Source organism: Anser cygnoides, chromosome 1 (assembly GCF_040182565.1).
Source record: "Anser cygnoides isolate HZ-2024a breed goose chromosome 1, Taihu_goose_T2T_genome, whole genome shotgun sequence".
In the NCBI taxonomy this organism is placed as follows: domain Eukaryota; kingdom Metazoa; phylum Chordata; class Aves; order Anseriformes; family Anatidae; genus Anser; species Anser cygnoides.
Window position 1 is genome coordinate 91395591 of NC_089873.1, and position 19469 is coordinate 91415059.

General features: G+C 41.0%; 1 protein-coding gene across 3 annotated transcripts in view; it reads right to left on the reverse strand.

Annotated features, from left to right (window-relative positions):
- Positions 1-2959: 2959 nt before the first annotated feature.
- The window catches only part of NECTIN3 (nectin cell adhesion molecule 3), a 125545-nt gene continuing 109035 nt past the window's right edge, over positions 2960-19469 (reverse strand). For 2 of the 3 annotated variants that reach the window (XM_067002444.1, XM_048057152.2), the window contains exons 10-11: positions 8479-8568; positions 2960-4016 (exon numbers count right to left, since the gene is read on the reverse strand). The gene's annotated coding sequence lies outside the window, so the exon portion shown is untranslated. The remainder of the gene's footprint in view (positions 4017-8478; positions 8569-19469) is intronic. The other variant, XM_048057159.2, reaches the window with a different exon arrangement.

Below are 19469 nucleotides of genomic sequence, written 5' to 3' on the forward strand. Positions count from 1 at the left end.
CTCATTACTGCAACCTGAAATTTCATTTCCATGCCAATGACTCTCAGATCTGCCTCAGTGATGGAAAGCCCATAAGCTCCTCTAAGTTTCACAGTTGCCTGTAGAACAAATAAATCTTGAAACAGCTCAGGCTTTTGTTATCATATGTGTCATAGAAAGGTTTAAATTGGGTGTTATCTACTCTCAGCCTCAGTCCATGACCACACTGTCTACATATTTGGATACTTCAAAAGAACTACTTGAAGCTTGGGCAAAGATCATGTCTTCAGGGAGAATGCTCATTCGGAGCTGTTTTTCAATTAGCTTTTTAATTAGGCAGACCATGGGAAAGATGAAGCTATCTTTCAGTATACTGTATTTTTATTTATTTATTTATTTATTTTACTGGGTCTGTTAGCAGCTTCCATAAAATCAAGCCACCTACTCTTCCTTTGGACGTGATCAGAGCAACACTCGTACAAAACAGCTCCATATAAAATGATCCCTCTTCTTCCACCAGCCTCTTCATGGCTGCGAAAGAGCATTAGCATGAAAGATAGTTTGGTATCTACTGGTATCGTAGAAACTTTATGTGCTATAGACATGAGAATGTTAAAGGAAAAAAGATTAATTTCAAGGTTATGTTGCTGATGTGCAAAAACATTTTAAGGACAGAACTCTGCTTCCAGTAACAGAAAGGACAGGGTAAGCATAGGCTTCTCTCCGGGACCAAAGGCACATGCTGAACTTCAAGGAAGTGCCACTTTCTACTAGGGAATTTGTATCTAGCACAGATGTGCCTGCATATGGTGCAATGACTGCTGGAAAAGTATATTTAGTCCTAAAAAAAAAACAACCACCAAAGAATTAGATTAAATGTTGTGGTCAGCTTTCTACTGATTTCTAAGGCCAGAACTCTAGTGCTGTGAAATGGGATTTATGTTATAGAGAAATCAACTATTACCAGTCTCAGCCAACGAGACCAACAAAGCTTGGAACCATACAAAAAAAAACAAACCAAACCAAAACAAAATATTTTTTTTAGCAGAACTTATTATTAAGTATAGTAATGGAGAGGTTTGCCTTTTTCATCAAAGACACTAAGTGAGAATAGGAGAATCCTTCCTATTGTGCTTGCTTTGAATTACACATCCATTTTGTGTCATAGGTCAGGAGCGTAAAGAGCTCAGATTGCTTCTAATGATGCCACAAGCATTTTACAATGAGGCAGGAAAAACCTTGTTTATTAGCAATTGTGGCTTTAATCTACGGAATACAGAATGGAATAACATGTTTTACAAAGATGAGGATAATTATGGCAGAAAAATAAGCAAGCAGATCAGCAGCTTCTCAGCTGTACCTCTGAAAGGTACTGACTGTCTCAGGCCTACAGAAGTTAGATTTTAGATCTTATTTCATTTTAATATTTTATTAAGAGAAGTGATTTATTTCACCAGGTCAACAAGACTTGCTGCCTTCACTTGAAGACCTGGGATCACATGGAAGGTTTCTTTCTTCTAAGAAGAGAAAAAACATTTCACTTTTTTTTTTTAAATACATCAGAGGTTGATTCCTTAACCTCTATCTTTTCTTTCATTGCAATCAAAATTCACCACACATCTCTGAGCTGATACTCTATTTAAAAAACCGTGATTACAAATAACCAGTGCTCTTTTCCTATAAGTCCTTATATGAGTGTGTCCTGTTTTCCAACACCATTACTTTTTAACAAATTGCCATGCTTAAACAAGTTATTTTGACATGCTTTTAGGAGGTTTTGCATCAGCTGCAAGGACAGCTTTATAAGAAGTGTGATATTAATTTTCCTCAGTCTCAGCATACTTGAAGAACCAAAAAAGAAAAGGCAGAAAAAGGAGTGAGTTATTAGCATCACCACTCTTCATATAGGTTCCTGTAAGGTGAAACAGTTTTAGGGTCATACTGCCCATACAATGCATCTTGACATTGTGGTTGAGAGCAACATGATCCAAAGAATCAGACAGAGATGGTCAGACATTTCAGAAATTAGAATGCAAGTTTCAGCTTTCAAACAAACAAAACAAAACAAAACAAAACAAGTGTATTCAGGCCTGGTTACTATGAAAGCTTAGACCTTCTTTAACAGTTTAGGGACCAATGGCAACCTCAGCAAAAGTACTGAGCAGAAGAATCCACTGACCAGAAAATAAACTTGCTCTGTTAGTACATTTTGGGCAAGTCTAGCTCTTATACTTTTAGTCTCATACTGTGCCAGAGACTTTGTGCCCTGGCTCCTGCAGAGAAACAATAAAAAGCAATTTTTACCTGTAATAAGCCTCTTTCAGGACCAGGCAAAATCATCAGGCCCTGGATAGACCTCAAAAGACCATCTCATAAAAAAATGTTTGTCTTCTACTCAGCGCAGAAACTGAAGGAAACATTACAAGAGAGGGAGGGAAGGAAAAAAAAAAAAAAGAGAGAGAGAGAGAGAAGAGAGGGAGAGAAAAGAAACTTAAAACATTCTCAAGAACTCAAGCCAGGTTCATTGAGTCAGGCCAGAATTTATAACTCATGTGTAGATTCCCTACATACACACAATGTCATGAAGGTACTAGTGTCCTCTTGCAGCCTGATTTTCTGTCTAAGATGAATCTGCTCCATCACCTACTACTGTCCATAACTGTGGCAGAACAGTACTCTGGGTCCAGCTGGGGCATTGAGTCTTTGTGCACCTCCATGACTCCACTTGCAAAAAAACACTTCAAAGGAAGGACAATGTTTTCCTCTTTATCATGTACAGCTATATCATGTACAGCTATTTATGTCTCTAAGCAGCAGCTGCTGCAGGCAGGTAAAAGGTAGTTTTTAGTCTCACAATGTCACATATCTGAGTTAAATTATTTCATTGCTATGATCTTCAGAGGGCAAAGAGCATTCGATAGCAGAAGGATGTAGTTGTTTGTGTGACTCTAACAGTGATTAGTTCAGGCTAAACCAAAAGCCAGAGAGTATTCTTTATTACCATTTTTTTGACACCATCTCCAAAGATGTTTGCTATCTTTAAAAATACACATAATCTGTAAATACATTTTGGTTAACAAAAGGAGAAGTAAAAGCCCTGCATCTTTCTGTGCTAGGGTTAAGCAATACTACATTCAAGGGTTTTGTTTATTTTCTAAAAGGTTACTATATACCTTCTTCAATTCAGCTCTCCCTGTGGAACCTACATCACAAACAGACCTTTACAACTTAACTCGTCCCAGCTGTTTAAACAGATTTTTAAAAGAGAGAGCACCATCTGATACATTTAGAAGCCTTTTTTTGCAGCATCTGTTACAACTCGAGGTCAGTTTGAGGATGGCCAGAAAAAGCCAGAAAGGCAGTGTGTCCCAAAGGGAGTGAATTCAAGCAGCACACACTAATCCTCCACTTTCTTAAAGGACTGAAATCCACCACCAGGGAGCACCGATTCCAGGCACCGCCAACCACCCAAGGCTCTGCTGTGATGTCAGGTCTCTGATGGTGATTCCTTCTGTGCCCAGGGAGATGGGCAGGGAGGTGACCCAGCATCCCCACCGTCATCCTTGCAGAAAAACAATGTGGGATGTGGACTGCCTGCGATACTGGGACAGGTGCATCTTCTGTTTCAGAAAGCCTTGTTATGTCCACCTGGCCACAATCAAAGCCAAGAAAAGTCTCCTTGCATCTTATGTCATCAGAATGGAAGCTTGGGCATTTATTTTTGATTGTTGTTTGGTTTGTTTGGTTGTTTTTTTTTGCTTGTTTTGTTTTTGAATTTTGTTCTGTTTTGTTTTAAATCCAACACATCTTGCACGAAAAGTGTAAAAGATGTTATTTGAGACTGTCCAAGGTGTCCATGTGAGCATGAATTTCATAAAGAGAAAACGGTGGCATTTTAATGAAATCTTGCCAGCAACAGTTGCACAATATGAAATGATGATGATGCTTTAAGCCTCTTAAGATCTTCATTTTACCATGTATAGCACATCAGAAGTCCACTGTTGGCAGTTAACGAGCAGGGTTGCTTGTACTGAGGTCTGGGGGCAGAAAACAAAAAACAGTAGCTTTAAAACAGTTACTTTTATCTGGGGAGAAATGTACTGTCAAAGGCTGTTTCTGACAAAAGCTGTTATTTCTGTCAAAGCAGAGACTATATGGTTACGCAGGCATTTGGACGAGGATCTGTTTATTTATTTATCTGTTTATGGAGCTTCGTTTCATGTTTGTGTTCTTGGAACTGAAATCTTTCCACTTTTCTCAGAAAAATAAAATTAATTATACTTAACCTAATTACAGAGTCAAATATGAAAAAGCAAGCTGTAGTACTGGGGAGTCTCCAGTGAGCTCCTTCAGCTCCTGTTTTTCTGAAGCTGGCAGTACCCTGACAGATATGTGGCAGGAATACACAAAGTGTACCTTACCCACTGCACGGAGTGAATAACGCTGTGCACAGTCGGCACAGCGCGCTGTGTTGTTCTGTCACTGTATTCATAGCATGAAAAGAGAAAGCAAGACACTGAATAAAGGTATCGGCTATGCCACTTCCACAGCACAGACCTCCCAGTATGTGTCACCATTTGTCTCTAGAACAGAAACAAAATCAGACTACAAGAACAAGAAGCTCAACCTCATTCATATTCCTGAAGCTTTTGTCAGTTATGTGATGAAAGATCCTATATGCAAACAAATTCTCCTTCACTATGTGTGCTGCCAGCAGAAGAGAGGCTGTCCTGAGGGCCACTCTGCCACCATCTTTGGTCCACCCATGAAAAACAGACTTATGACCACCCATCCCTGGCCCCTGCCAGGGAGGCAAGGCAGGGATCCAAAACCACGTCACCAGCTTCTCTCCCTCTCCCCACACACGCGTGCCCTTTGTTTGCCACCAGCTTGCTCTTAAACTTTGGATCGAGGATCACCAACAGGGCTGCCTGTATAAGGGATGTGCTGCTGGCAGAGCAAGGAAAGCAGGGAACAGACTCCCATCTCAAAGGAACTGCCTCAGGGGAGCCAAAAGACTTCACAACAAGAAAGAATCTCACAGGTCAGGAACCAGGAGCAATAAAGAAAATCTCTCCCACCTGAATGCTGCCACCTAACCAGTGGCTACCCTTACTTCTCACTATTCAGGACTAGGAATTCCCCTCACACCAAGGCATTTCCATTCATACTAGGGCAAAGAGTGCTGCAGGGGCAACAAGAACAGGCAGGACAGGAACAAAGAACAAAACTACCCTCACACATTCAGATTTTCTTGATTTGCTTGCCTATTTAGCTGCTGAATACAGGCTGACAGTTTGGTAAAGGACAAGAGCTTCAGGTGACACAAACAAGGAGATAACTCTACCTTACGAATCACCACAGCTGTAGAGATGGGGCATCTGTGCAAAACATGATGCACACATTCAATTTATTTCCTAATCAGGATGAGTGCTTCTCACCCTTTGTCCCAGTACTGGCGGGCTATCTCTCAACTGGCAATAGTAGCCTGCATATACATTGCTCTGTATATATCTTATGGGTTCCTTCCACTACATGAATCTGTCTTTTTGGTCCTAGTGCCGTGGGCCCCTCCCAAACTCCAACAGCTTCCCTGGTTACGCTGTATGTCATTCAGAGTTTCTACACTGCTTTGTGCCATGGCTGATATTTAGAAGAGAAAGCCGTCCTTTTGTCAGCTTATGGTGTATTTCATCTCCCACTATCTCATAAAGTGACAGTTTGATTATAATGTAATTACCTTTTTTTAGTGAACCTAGTGAATAACTTTATTTCCAGATGGGTTTATGTTCCTTATATTTAAGCTCATTATGAACAAGAAAGCTGCACTGGGAAAATACAAAGCAAGGTTGTTTTTTTTCTTTTCCCCCTTTTTTTTTTCTTTTAAGGTGAACATTATGTAGGGCTTATAAAGTGAGGGAAAAGATGCCAACATCACACTGTAGAAAAGGTGACTCAAACATGAGGGCACAAAAGAGCTTGAGAGCCCTTTAAGACATTTATATGGAAACTGAAAAAATAAATGTTTAATTTTCATTGCGTGGAATTTGGTAACAGCTAACAGGCTGAATAGCTTCAATACCCAAGAATCAAGAGCCTGAGAAGCAAGGATGAGAATGGCTGCAGACGATTACGGCAGGGACAGTGCCAGCTCACAAATCGATGAAATGAAAGTCTTTTTTTATTCAGTAAAGTCTCCAAGCCTCTTGTGGCTGGGTACTCGCCAAGGAGCTCGTTTGCAAGTCAAGTATTATTTGTTGATGCTAAGAAGCACAAGCTGATACATTTTGCCAAAACGTGTCAAGAAAATCCATGTAAATCAGCAGTGCTTTGCAGCAGAAACAGTGGTTCCTCTCTGAAAACTGTCTTAGTAAAATGGCACCCTGGGGTTTCCTGTTTATTGCATCCCAGTGACTTCCAAATCAAACACGATCAGCTCAGACGCAAGTGATAATGATTTTTTTTTTAACTGCTGCTTCTATGAAAATAGAAATAAAGTTGCACAGCCAAGATGTTCTTTCTGGCTCACACATCAGCGGTATAGATCCTGCAACTGGTATTTAGTCAATAATCCTATTTACGACTGGAAATCCAGTTTCCTTTCTATCATCCGGTTTGTAGTTGATTGGCTTGAAAGGGAGGAAAGAACATCCTGAAGCAGAAAAAAAATCCTGAAGCAAACAAATTAACTTACCACAAAAGTGAAAATTGGATCCTCATTGGAGTCCATTTCTTTAGCAATGCTTTTACCTCTGGTTGAGCATGTGCTAACAAAATTCATCTGTCCAAAGCAGAGGTGCAGGACCATGTACTATGTGAACTACATCTGTCTGTGTTTTCTCAAGTGGGAAATTACTTAAATAACCAATGGAAGCAAATATATCCACTTCTCATTGCATTTCACCATTTGTAACCCTACAGATATGGCTGGATAATGGTGACATTTTGAACCTGTGACTTGTACGAGGTATATGACTTATTGGCATCACCAGCCAGGCTGTGACCTGGCATCAAGCTTCCTCCTCCCAAAAACTCCCACACTTTGCTCCTTGCAACACATCAATACTCTTCCTCTTTGACCAGCAGTTGCTTCAAAATACACATCCTGAAAATAAACAGGACTTTGGTTTATAAATATATGCATATTTTTCTATTTTCAAACAGTTCCGGGCTCATTTTCCCATATTTCCAAGATTTAGGCCACTGATAAGTAACCTAATCTGCTGTAATGAGCATATTGCTCATTTTCTGTGTGCTATCTAGCCAGCAGCTCTCCTGGGACACTTTAAACTAGCATTTAAAATGTTGATATTCCAGGCACGTGTTCTACCTTATTCTACTGCCTTGCCACAGACCTCAGTACACCAACTTAATTGTTCATTTGTCTGGGCCTGTCAGTTTTTCTATTTCCACATTCCCACCTTGGTACCAGCATTCTGTTAGGTGGTGGGAAAACCCAAAGATTGCCACATACCACAACATCATTTATTTACTCTATCAAACAGGAACTATTGATTGATTGAGCTTGTTCAGTAGCAAACTTGCAACATAATTTTATCAAGAAGTAGCTTAGTCCTATGTAAGAACTGGACCTTGGAAATTCAGATAAAAGATGTGAAATATCATTGCTCTGCTGTTACCTTTTCAAGTGAAAAAAAAATCAACATTACAGCAACAAAAACTAGACACCTACAGAAAAGAAAAGGGGAAATCATGTGAGAGAAAACTCAAAGATAAAAGAGCTAATATTAAAGCTTAGCAGTCCCTGGGGTTATTGTGAAGGCTTCTGAATGGATGAAGCATTTCTAGTAATTATGATGAATCGAACAAATACTGTCAACCTCAGGCTCACTACAAGACTATCTTCAAAAAAGGACAACTAATTATATATGTATATATAACTGAAACCAAGTTATTTTTTTCACTTAAATGACTAGGATCTGCCTACCAGGAAAGTTTTTGTGTGAGAATTTCAACCTTTAAAAAAATAATTCCAAGCTGATTTTTTTTTTTTTTTAAACACAAAGTATTTGCAATGTATTTGAACTTGTCAATCAACTCAGATGAGTGGTTTTTGTAGATGTGCTACAGAGCATTCAAAAAACTATATCACTATTGAAACAACCTTCTTTAAAAGCCAAGAGTTCAAAGACTCATCATTCTTGGACAGGTTCAAATTTCCCTTTAAGGTCCAGAGTAAGACTTAAAACACTGTCCCTGAAGAGGCCTCCAGACTCCCTCTTTGTTTCTCTTTTTCCATGTATTTTAGCAGTTAACTGATGAAGCATCAGACTTTTTCCTGATGCTTCCAGTAGAGGTGACTGAACAGCACAGGGATGAAAAGGCCTACAGGAGGCTATGGCTGTAGAGGTCCCAAATCCACGAAACAAAGATTTATCAGAGTAAAGCCATAGATAGGACCAGAGAAAGAAATGATAAACTTGGGACCCTCCTCCTTATCCAACACCACAGAATGGTTCTTGACTTTAACTTGCCTACCTCCCTGCCCACCTTCCAGAAACCATGGGTCATAGCTGAAGGTGTCTCCTTCATGTACTTATCTACTTCTTTTTTTGGCTTTGTTTCTGTCTGAAAAAAAAAAAAAAAACCAAATTAAGGATTATAAATTATGACAAAAAGGAAATTTGAAAGCAGCGTTTACCAAGAATCCTACTTCAGAAACACAAAGGATGCATCTTGAAAGGCCACAGCACCAGTCCTTCAGGATATAATTCCAAGTAGCCTTTAATTTCTTCTTGTCAGTGTAATGTATTCAGAAATGGCATAGGACTGGTTAACTTTGTAGTTGTTTTTCCTTCGATCAAGGAAGTAGCACAGAGGTCAAAGCTTTATATGACTGAGAAGCTGTCAAGCTGGTGACAGCATTAAAAAACAAAAGTGTCTGTTAAAAACCGAGTCCATCAAAAGAGAAAAAAATCGTGTCAAGAGTCTTATTAAATGACTCTATTAAGATGATTTTTTTAATCAATACATGGTATGCAGTCCACGTAATTCAATTTGAGAAAAATTTAACTAGATTATATTTTGTCAAGAACACCTTATGGGTCACTTTAAACTCAATTTTCATCTGTCCAAATAATGAACTCTAGAAGGTTAAGAGATTAGCACTTTGGAGTATGTTTTAGTGCAATCAAAGCTTTCTTGAGAGGAGGCTATTGTACTGAAATTGTCAGAATCGTTCCTGGATAGTCACGTAGACAAGAAAAAACCCTTAGAATTAATTTCTGCAAGTTACCTTGGGCAAGATAAAATAAGGCACTGACAAGGTACTCGAAGAAACTCAGACAGTCACTCCCAGCAATGTAAAGGCTTACCCCCAAAAGGCTGAAGGAATTCTGAAATAATTGCAAGCACTTCTCCAACACAAAATTATAAAGATGATACAAGTCTGTAAGATTTTATTTAAAATTAAGTATATTCTTTTCCACATATTGTCATTGACTCCTCATTCTTTCCAGTCATAATTCTTTGCTACCCTCATTACGATTTCATTCTTTCTGTGTATCTCAAAACCACAAGTCAACTTTTACTCTGCGTTTTTGTTTTCACCTTCAGGGGAGACCAGTGCGTGCAAATCACAGCATTTCTTCTCTCTGGCTTGCACTTCCCCATACAGAAATCCAGCCAGGGAAGAGAATTAAGAGGCAGCCTGACCCGCTGCCTTGCCAGCAGGGAGGCTCCGTTATATCTATGTCATTTCTGACAGACTTGTCTCTCTCGCTCTGCAGTGCCTGCCAGCCGCTGAAATGCCACCAGTTCCCCAGCTGGTCTGTTCCCAGCTCTCCCTGTCTTTTAGCACTGAGAAATTTCTTCTTACTTGCAGTCTAGGGAATCCCATTACATTTTGTTTTCTCCCCCAAGGACAGGGAGAATTGATCGTTTGCTCACCACCACAACTCTTTACCTACTGACCAGCTGCCACATCCCCAGTTTCAGTAATCTGTGCTGAACTATAAACCTTGCTAACGCTCTCCAGACTCTGGTCATCTTGAGGACACCAGAAAAGTTAATTTCACCTCTGGGATGCGCAGAAGACAACCTGCTGGCTTCAGCAGGCATTTTAGGTGACGATCAGAGCCTTGTCCTGGTGGGAGACAGGGCTTCCCGGCTCAGTGCTCCTCTCAGGCTGGGCAGTGCTGCAGCTCACAGCTCTGACCCCAGACGAGACCGATGTCCATCAGTGCAGCAAAACACCATCAGACAGCAGTCCTACCCATCTGTGGTGGCCAGAGGCTGAGGGACACATGAGCTGCTGTGGCACAGCCTCACGACTCCTCAGCAAGTGGCAGCTCAAGTCAGCGAGAACTGAGATCCAAAAGCCTTTTACAGTGCTAAAATACCACCTACGGGATGGATGGCTTTATCTGGCATTTGGGAAAGGCAAGCTGCTCTGGAGCTGGCATGCTGCACTGGAAATGCCTACAAAAGATGAGGGAGAAGGGTGGCTGTATTTCTGCAGGGATCCTAAATTGAGAACACCAAAAGGCATTAAAAAGAAGAACAGGTGGTATAATTCCTTAGTGTCATGGAAACCCCTACAGCTTGCATTTACTGTGCATGCTGGGTCAGGTTCTTTTGCTCATACCAGCTAACGAAGGCTTGCCTGATGTGTCCTTTTTGGCCATCATCCTCATTACTATGTCTGGAGGGTCGAATTTCCTACTGCTTCACATAGTTATGTGTGACCTGCTTGCATTTTCTATATGATGAATGGGTAACTGTGGTTATCCAGAAGAAGGGTAATTAAAAACAAAATATAAAGCTAACCAGACAGAGATAAGTGAATATTAAAGCACCTGACCTGGCCAGGTGCTCAAAGATATTGCTGAAAATGTCTTCAAGTTAAAAAAAAAATTACCACCTTGACAGATTACAAAGTGTTTAAACCTTCTGGCAATAAGAGCTGCTAATAAAGAAACAGTGTAAACCAGAAGACAACAGTAGCAACAGTAATTATGCAGCAAAATGATTAAACAGCTCACAGCCTTAATGACTCTAATCTATTTTATGAGAGGAAGTCACATCTTCAACATTCAAAAAAAAAATCAATTAGGGAGCAAGGGAGATGGAAAAAAAATCTATTTAAACTGCGTTCCTACAATCAAGTGATAAATCAGTCATGAGTAATTGTAGAAATCACTGCAGCTCACCATGTTTTGATAACACTGGCTACTCCACCAGGGACTGAAATCCTGTTCAGTTTCTCAGCATCCAAAGAGACTCCACAGAGTAATCTGAGAAATTGTTGTGCAGGACAAATCGTGCTGTCTGGCTGGAAGAATATCCAGCACTACCAAAACTAAGAAGCTTCCTTTGGAGACCTTTTCTTATTTTTATAGCAACAGAGCTAATTTCAGTTCAGTTCAGAGGTACTTAACAGTCTCGTTAACTCCTAACCACTCAGATATTTTGTTTCCTCTTCCCATTCTTTGTATATGTTTTCCCCTCCCAGATAAAAGAATTGCAGATATCAATTTCCCACAGTGGCACTAGCCCAGACAAGGTCATTCTTGGAGGTCTGCCGCATCCCCCTTTGCCTGCAGAAGCCAGAAACTTCAATGGAAGAACACTAGGGTGGTGTATGGGAAAACCTGAGGTGATTCCCAGACTCTTCTTGCACGGGGCCCTATTTGTTACAACATAATATTGACCTTCATGGTCACCTATGCTCTGAAAAACAGCCCTCAAAAAGGAGCTTGTTTTCACTGCACTCTTACCCAATTCTTGACGTACAGACAAGGATTGTTACACCAAATTAGACAGGCTCGTGTAATTCCAAAGGTAATAATAAATTAGTCAGAACTCCTCTTTGTCTTTTCCTTGCCCATTCTAGTGAGATTATTTTAGGTATCAGAACCCAAACCCTTTCTAAGGCTTTTATATTTATTCTTGTATCTCTCTTCTCTACCCTCACATTTGCAAAAAAATATTTTGAAACACAGAAACCTTGATGCTATCAGATATCTACCTTACAAATGTCAGGGAAAACAAAACAAAACAACAACAAAAAAACACTAGTTCCCACAAATATTGGTATATCTATAATGAAAAATGATACAGGCTCTTTTTGGCATGGTGGTGTTAGAAACTTTGTCTGATGTATTTTGTTTGCTATAACACACTTCAAGATCTGTGGATGCCAGGATGCAGTGCTTGCCTTTCCACCTCATGCAGAAGGTGCAGAAATGTTTCTGAGGACAAAGGATTGGGCTGGAGAAAGCATGCCGGATGCAAGGACTAGTATGAATGAAGAAGAATATGGATCTGGTCATGGAAAAACCCGTGTGTTGAGACAAAATATAATTTCTTATTTGATGTTTTTCTATGCAGTTCCTCTTTTTACATTTAAAATAAATACTTCAAAAGATTATATATATATCATGATTATCTACCCCTTTTCTGTAGACTAAATGTTATAACCATAACTATCAAAAAACAAACAAACAAACAAAAAAAAACAACAACTAAAAGGTTAATTTTCAGAAGATGGTGGGAGATAAAGAAACTCTAATAGGGACCTACTTGTGCCAAGGCTGTTATGCTTCTCAATGTTTCCCTGAAAAAAATTACTACCATACCATCCATCCCTGTTTGCTCACTGTTCAAATTTCAGAGCGAGATGCGATTAATTAACAAAGGTTTATATTTGTTATGGTTTTAGACCTAGAAGTTATTGACAGCCACTTGACATTAATTATTTGTAGTATTGACATCTTTGCACCATGGAAAGCTCTCTGGAGAAGAGCTCGGGAATATGCCAAAGGTGGAGAGGAACAGTTGCTGAAGGCAGGTAGGGAGATACTGTTGTTACACGTGTGCAGACTGGGAAAGCAGGGGGATTTAGTCATTGTTGTTTGTTTCATTCGTAGGTCTCAAAAATGGGAAAAAGAGAGCCTTGGTTGTTTCAAATCCTTGCTTCCAAACATTTAGGCACAGTGTGACCCTACCCAGCTTTTGGATGCAACTATGGTGCATGAGACAGTCATACAGAGAACATCGCCACCTTGTATGCACATGTCAAAAAGCCATTTAGCCCACCTCAAACAGGGGCTCATGGGCAGGTGAGCTGAGAGTTAAGCAAGTTCCTGGGGTTTCCAATGGAAAGAGAAACATTCACGCAAGGGTAGAAAACAGAGGAGTCAAGTGGTAAGCAGAACATTACATTTCAGACGGCATCAGAGAGGTGTAGGTCAAGTTGTAGCTGCACTGAACAAAGACCCAGAAGTCCAATAAATCAGTGCACCATGGCTGCAGGCAGCAGCCCAAGTAGCATGGCCTTGATGGCAAAAGCTGGGGCAGACACTGAGTGCAGGGGTGGGGGATCCACACAGCCCCCCAGTGATGCTGCCTGGTAAACAGCAGCTGGGAAGAGAGCGGGGTCAGGGGAAGACCTGCAGCTCTTCAGGAGGACATCTGCCCAAAAACAACAGCTCTGGGAGGAAGTTACCAATGATGAACCTTCCTTAAGTTGACCATCAGCTGGACTACACAGGGAGCGAGAGACTATCCAAGAGAAATTTGAGAGCAGAAGTCAGTGTGAAAAAAAATAATAAGGTGAAAAATTTATGACTGTGGAGGGAGATTTTGAAGGGGGAAAGTGGTGCCAATCGAAATCCAATTTGAAACTCAGGAATTCATACACATTCCTTAAGGTTTTTTAATGTCTAATATTGTGGTTTATATTGTTGGTATTGATCTTGAATATATATTTCACTGATTGTTCTTTACTTCTTTTCATTAAAAAAAAAAAAGCGACTTTGATCTTGATTTGATATAACTGCATAAATCATGTAGCTTTTTTCCTGACACTGTAGGCAAACCAGATGGCACACAGTACATAGCAAGGAATGAAGGTGTCACAAAAACAAACTGCCCAGCAGACTGCTTTCCTGCTCACCTGGAGGGGGGGTTAAAGTTGGGGTGAGCACCCACATGATGTTCACGTGTTGCTGAGAGCTACTGAGCTGAAGGCAGGGAGGATGACCATGTGTTTTTCCTTTTGCTTGCCCAAGCAATAGGCCAGAAAGGATTCAAATAAAAGATGTTTAAAATGTTTCTGTGCAGATAAAAGTGATCCCCTTAATTAGACAAGCAATAGTCAAGAATTTAGCTTTTACTTCTCCACATGTACTATTTAGTGCAGTGGTTTTCAAGGAGACGCAGACAGATAACACATAATACTATTGGTAAAGCAGGGATGCTGCTCCCCAGCCAACAGCACAATCCCAGAGATCACAAGCTATCACTGCAGACATTTCTGCTCTTCAGTTCAGAGGAAGACTCATGTTGACACTGACAACTTCTTCTGGGAGTTTCCAGCAGAAAAAAGGAAGCAAATGAAGGTCATATTGGTATTTAATACTGAAGTAGCTTATTAGTAATCACCAGAACAGATTTAAAAGTTTTATCTATTGTCCTTAATCATTTATCAGCTACAGCCCAAGAAGCACAACAAGCAGAACCTTTGTCCCATTTGCACAAGACAACTCTTGCTTTGTCGGAGCTTTTCCTAGTCCTGGTTGGATTGCAGCTCCCTCCTCCTCCAGTTTTGCTTCAAACACAGTGCAGCTCCCACAGATCTATACCCCACACCCGACCTCAATAGCTCCCTCTCAGACTGAAATGCAATTTGGTCTCTGGTGGCCTCACTCCATTCTGTGTTGTGCTTCGATTGCTGGAGCAGCCAATTGGGGCAGTAAGTCAGAGAAAGATGTTGTTCCCATAGTAACCCATATTCCTCTACCCACTCATTAGATTAACACATTTCAGATCAAAGGTAGACATCAAAATATCTAATAAATGATAGTCCAAGACATTACTTTTAAATATAATCTAAACCCACCAGACTGTCTCAAATGGCCCTGCTTGATATCAGAACATACATCTATAGCTGCTATGCTCATTACACTGCCCTGCCTGAAAGTTATCAAAAGCCTCTTATCTAGTTCACTTTATTGTTCGCAGACAGTTGCTGAAGTACTGAAACAAAGAGGGATTCCCCAATATCAGAGCTGCAACAAAACCAAGGAGCTCATTATCTCTGCAATTAACGCCTTTGGTACACATAGGGTTAGGATAACATTGGCAACTTCGCTTAAGAAAAGGCCTGATGCACACTCCGAGTAGCAGAAGACATCTTACCAGTTTAATCTCCTCCCAGTTCACTTTTACTATGTTCTTAGTATTTCAGCGTGAGTCGACTTACTGGAAGTCTGAGCCCGAGGAACAAATTCCTGCACTGACTCTGTGTGCCCAGATAATACGAAAACCCTTCAGGCTGCCTCGGTTCCATCATCATACCAAAACTCTGCTGCACACGGGAAAGCCTGAAAGAAACCCTGAAAACGGCAGAAACCTTTTGCCACTGAAGTTTTCCAAAATCTTCTGTTAAAACAGTTGACAAGGAGGCAATGGATGAGACACATTTACTAATTTATTTCATGTTTTCTCTGGAGTTTTAAAGAAGTGTTTCATTTTTCTCCATCTCAGCTCCCCAGATAGAAAATGAGCCATTTATTTTGATTTTCTTTCCAACCATTCATGCCTTTAAACTGACTTGATGGTTCTCAGAGAGGGTCTTGCCACAAACATACATATATACACACAAAATACGTGATGTACACTACTTGAGTAACCTGCACTTGGTAAAATTGGGTCATGGACATGACTTGGCTCTCGATGCTGATGTAATACAAGCGGTAACCGCAAGCTTGCTAAAAACCCCGTTCCCAACACTTTGCCATGACTCAAGCAAAGCCAATTTACACCTAACAACATCATTTGGAGACTGACTCTAGTTGGCATTTTCATGCCAGTGTTCTTTGTTCCCTGTAGATTTGTATCTGAAAAACAGCATTTTCCTGACAATAGGTGCAGTTTCACTAGTCTGTTCAAATCACCAGGAATTGAACTTTGTTCTTTTTATTTTTCTTCTCTCCTTTTACTTCTCTCCTTGACAAAAATCACTTTTATCAGACATACAGCCTTGGTGAGCCAGCTAACCCCATTAACATTTTGCCTATCTTCTGCTAAGCACGATACCTCACAAAAGTACAATTTGCAGGTGGGGAAAAATAATTCTCATATCAGAAAATCACCCTAGTATTGTGACAAGAAATCTTAATATGCATCCCACTATATTTTTTTTTAATGAACTTATAAGAACAGATGTTGTTCATGATTTCTAATCATAACACCAGTGCAAGCATTTGTCTAGCAAGGTGGGGAAAAATGCTACGTATGTCCTGATTTGGTTCCCTCATATTGACTATTCTAACACCTATTTCTGATAGCTTTGCATATTGCCTCATTTCAATTTCATTTCTTCATTTTCTTTTGTCTCATTGGCTCTCTGATGGTCATGCCCTTACGTGTTTTACTCCTTCAGAGTGGGGCAAGGTATTTCTGGATTCTTGAAAAATAACTCACATGGACTCTGCAGTGCAGGACAGTGCATGGCTGGGTCTTTGCTTTTGTACTGGAAAGGGTCTGTTGTTTTCTGTCACCCAGGGAGAAGAGGTAATTTGGTCCTAGTTTCCAAGTAAACTGCAGATGAAAGAGACTTTGCCTGCTTTGTTTTGCTATAACCTTAGGCAACAGCTTTAAAATATATATGATTTTGGTCATTAAAAAAAACTGTAGCCTTTTTCTGTCATTTATGTTCTCTATACTTTGTGCCTCATTAGAAACATGAGAGGAATACAGGCACTCCAACGTGATGCAAAAGCCTGTCAGCAGCCAGTACATTTTGAGTGTTAAAATGGAAACAGTAAAATGGTAAATGAACATAAAGAACAAAGAGCTTTTCTCTTAGATTCTATTATTTTCTGCATTTAAAGTATAGTAGTCAGAACAAAATCATAGACTTTAAATTAAGGAAAGAAACTGAATGGTGAAGTTGGCCATGAGTTTTGTAAATGATTGCTACTTAATAGCTGCAGCCCACTGTGGTTCTCGACAAGAAAATGCATGTCAGTCATGTCACTACCCAGGGAATAATCAGAGACACATCTTCTTACTTCCTTTTGTGGGCAGAGGGTAACTGCCTAAGCTGCCTTCTTTCTGCTGAGAAAAGCTAACTCACCAGCTCTTCAAAAGCAGGCAGTCACAAAATCACAGCATGGCTGAGGTTGAAAGGGATCTTTGTGGTCATCTGGTCCAACCCTCTGTTCAAGCAGAGCCACCTAGGGCAGGCTGCCCAGGACCAGGTCCTGGTCTGTGTGGCAACACGGGGAGCAAGGGGTCTTTCCAGCTCTGAGCTCAGTGCTGCTCACTGGAGAAACACTTGCTGCCTTCTCAGGGCACAGGAAAAAGGGAGCATGCCTTTGATCAGCAAATACCAAGGTGACATTGACTGATTTTCCTCTCTCAACTCTGATGTGTTGCTTTTCTCATTTTAAGCATCTGAAAGCAATAGAAGAAAGACCATTTTCCCCAGAAGAGAACTCTGCAAGCACTCGCATTTGCGCAAACTGATTCTCTTTCCTCTTTTCACAAAAGGAGTTGGCCAGCAATTAGAAAGCAGACAGCACTTTGGGAATAACTTTTGCAATTTTCTGTTTTAGCTTCGCTGCTTCTCAGTTAAATTCCCACAAACAGCAGATGAATATCTTTTCAAGTCTGCCTCTGGATCAGCCTCAGCATCATTCATGCCTGTAAGTGGTGCTTTCTACTTTGCAGGTAGAAAGTAACCTACCACAATGACTTTCAAGGTTAACAGAGCTGTACTGGGACACTGCGATTTTACCACAGGAAAGCTAACTTGTGTGGCTCGTTAAAGGCCAGGAAGGAGGATAACCTTGTCTGGTGTTTCTAGGGTAGCTGTTTATTCAACCCTTGCTCTTCCTTCACCCCATAAACGCTCCATCTCTCTCACAACTCCTGATCATTGGAAACTCAGAGAAAACTCCAGCCACTTTCTCCTAAATCTCTCTTGCTGCTTGCCAGCCATATCTCCTGCAGCACAGGTTCCCTTCTACCCTGTGAATAGAGTGACTTTACAGCTGGCAGGAGGGATGCTCCACATGGGAATACTGCTGTACCAGGCGGGCTCCTCGGTTTAGCAATGGTGAGTGAGAAAATACTCGGTGCCTACCTTGTATCAATGGTTCGCACTTACTACAGATTTACTTCAAAGCACTCTCAGTCCTGCCCTAGGCTCCTTATTTGTATCCTGTGTCGAATTACACACAGCTCCTAAGCAATAACCACCCAATGTATTTTTGTTGTTTTGTTTGGTGCTATTGTTTTTTTCCTAAGTAGACATTACCCCAGCTGCTCCCAGCCTTTAAACCTGTCACTGATTAAAATGTCATGTTCTGGTACTTGGTGTTCTCGCTCATCCCCTGGGATCCAGCTACAGAGCCAATCAATACCCGGTGCACAGCACACATCACAAGAGGTGCCGCCCAGCCACCTTCACGCAAGCACATGCTCTCTCTCCCTGGCAGCTTTCCCAGTGGCACTGCAGACAGCAGACACAGCACAACCGAGAGCAAAAGTAGTTTATTGGCAAAGATGTGCACTGTCACACAAATAGGAGACAGCTGCCCTAACACATCCTGACAAGGAAGCTCCGATTGTACTTGACATCTACATGATATACAGCACTCCAACTTGCAGACATGTCCTAGGGGAATCCATTGGAGACCCGGTCCCCATGAGAGGCGGGTTAGCATGCCAGGAGTTAGCCAGCACTGTTGCTCCCTTGTTAATAGAAACAGCAGCAATTTGCTTTAAAGAGAAAGGCACAAAGTGACCTTCACTGCTGCCTGGCAGTCAGCAGTCTTAAATTGAAGAAGCACGACACAATACCTTGCAGGTGGCAGAATGGTTTTTAAAATGGTTTTTAAAGAGCTGGACCATAACAGTCAGCTCCCCCCACAATATCTCAATTCAGCCTAGGACTTGGGCTAGTACCTGTTTCCCTGCTAAACCTTCTGCAGCAATTGCTCCCACTACTAAATACCTGAGGGCTGTGTCAGCTGCACAGCACAGGCCCCAGAGGCACACGCAAGGTACAGAATAATGCTGCACGATAGGTGCCACTTGAACGTATGTCTGTCCACTCTCCAACTGCGGGCCTTGGTTTCCCTAACACTGCCAAGTGCTACTTAGCCAAGTGGCTCAGCAAACTGTTACTCTTTTAAGAGAAGAGCCAAGTTTAACACGAGGAAACCATCCTACAAATCAAGATGCTGGTAGGTTCAGTGAGGCAAGGACCATAGCAGAGCAGGGGGCACTTGGAGCTGATCCAGCCTACCCGTCATGTTAAACTGCTCATCCAGAATCTTTGAGAAGGAGTGAAGCAATCAGGGAAGAGTAAATTCCCAGCAACCTTGCAGACAGTGATTCATTTCTTTGAAATCAAAAGCAATTATAAAGTGCTTTAATTTTAGTCACTTGTTGAAAAGAACATGAGCAAAGGGCAATGGTTTCAGGTGTGGCAGGGACTTCACTCAAAAGCATTC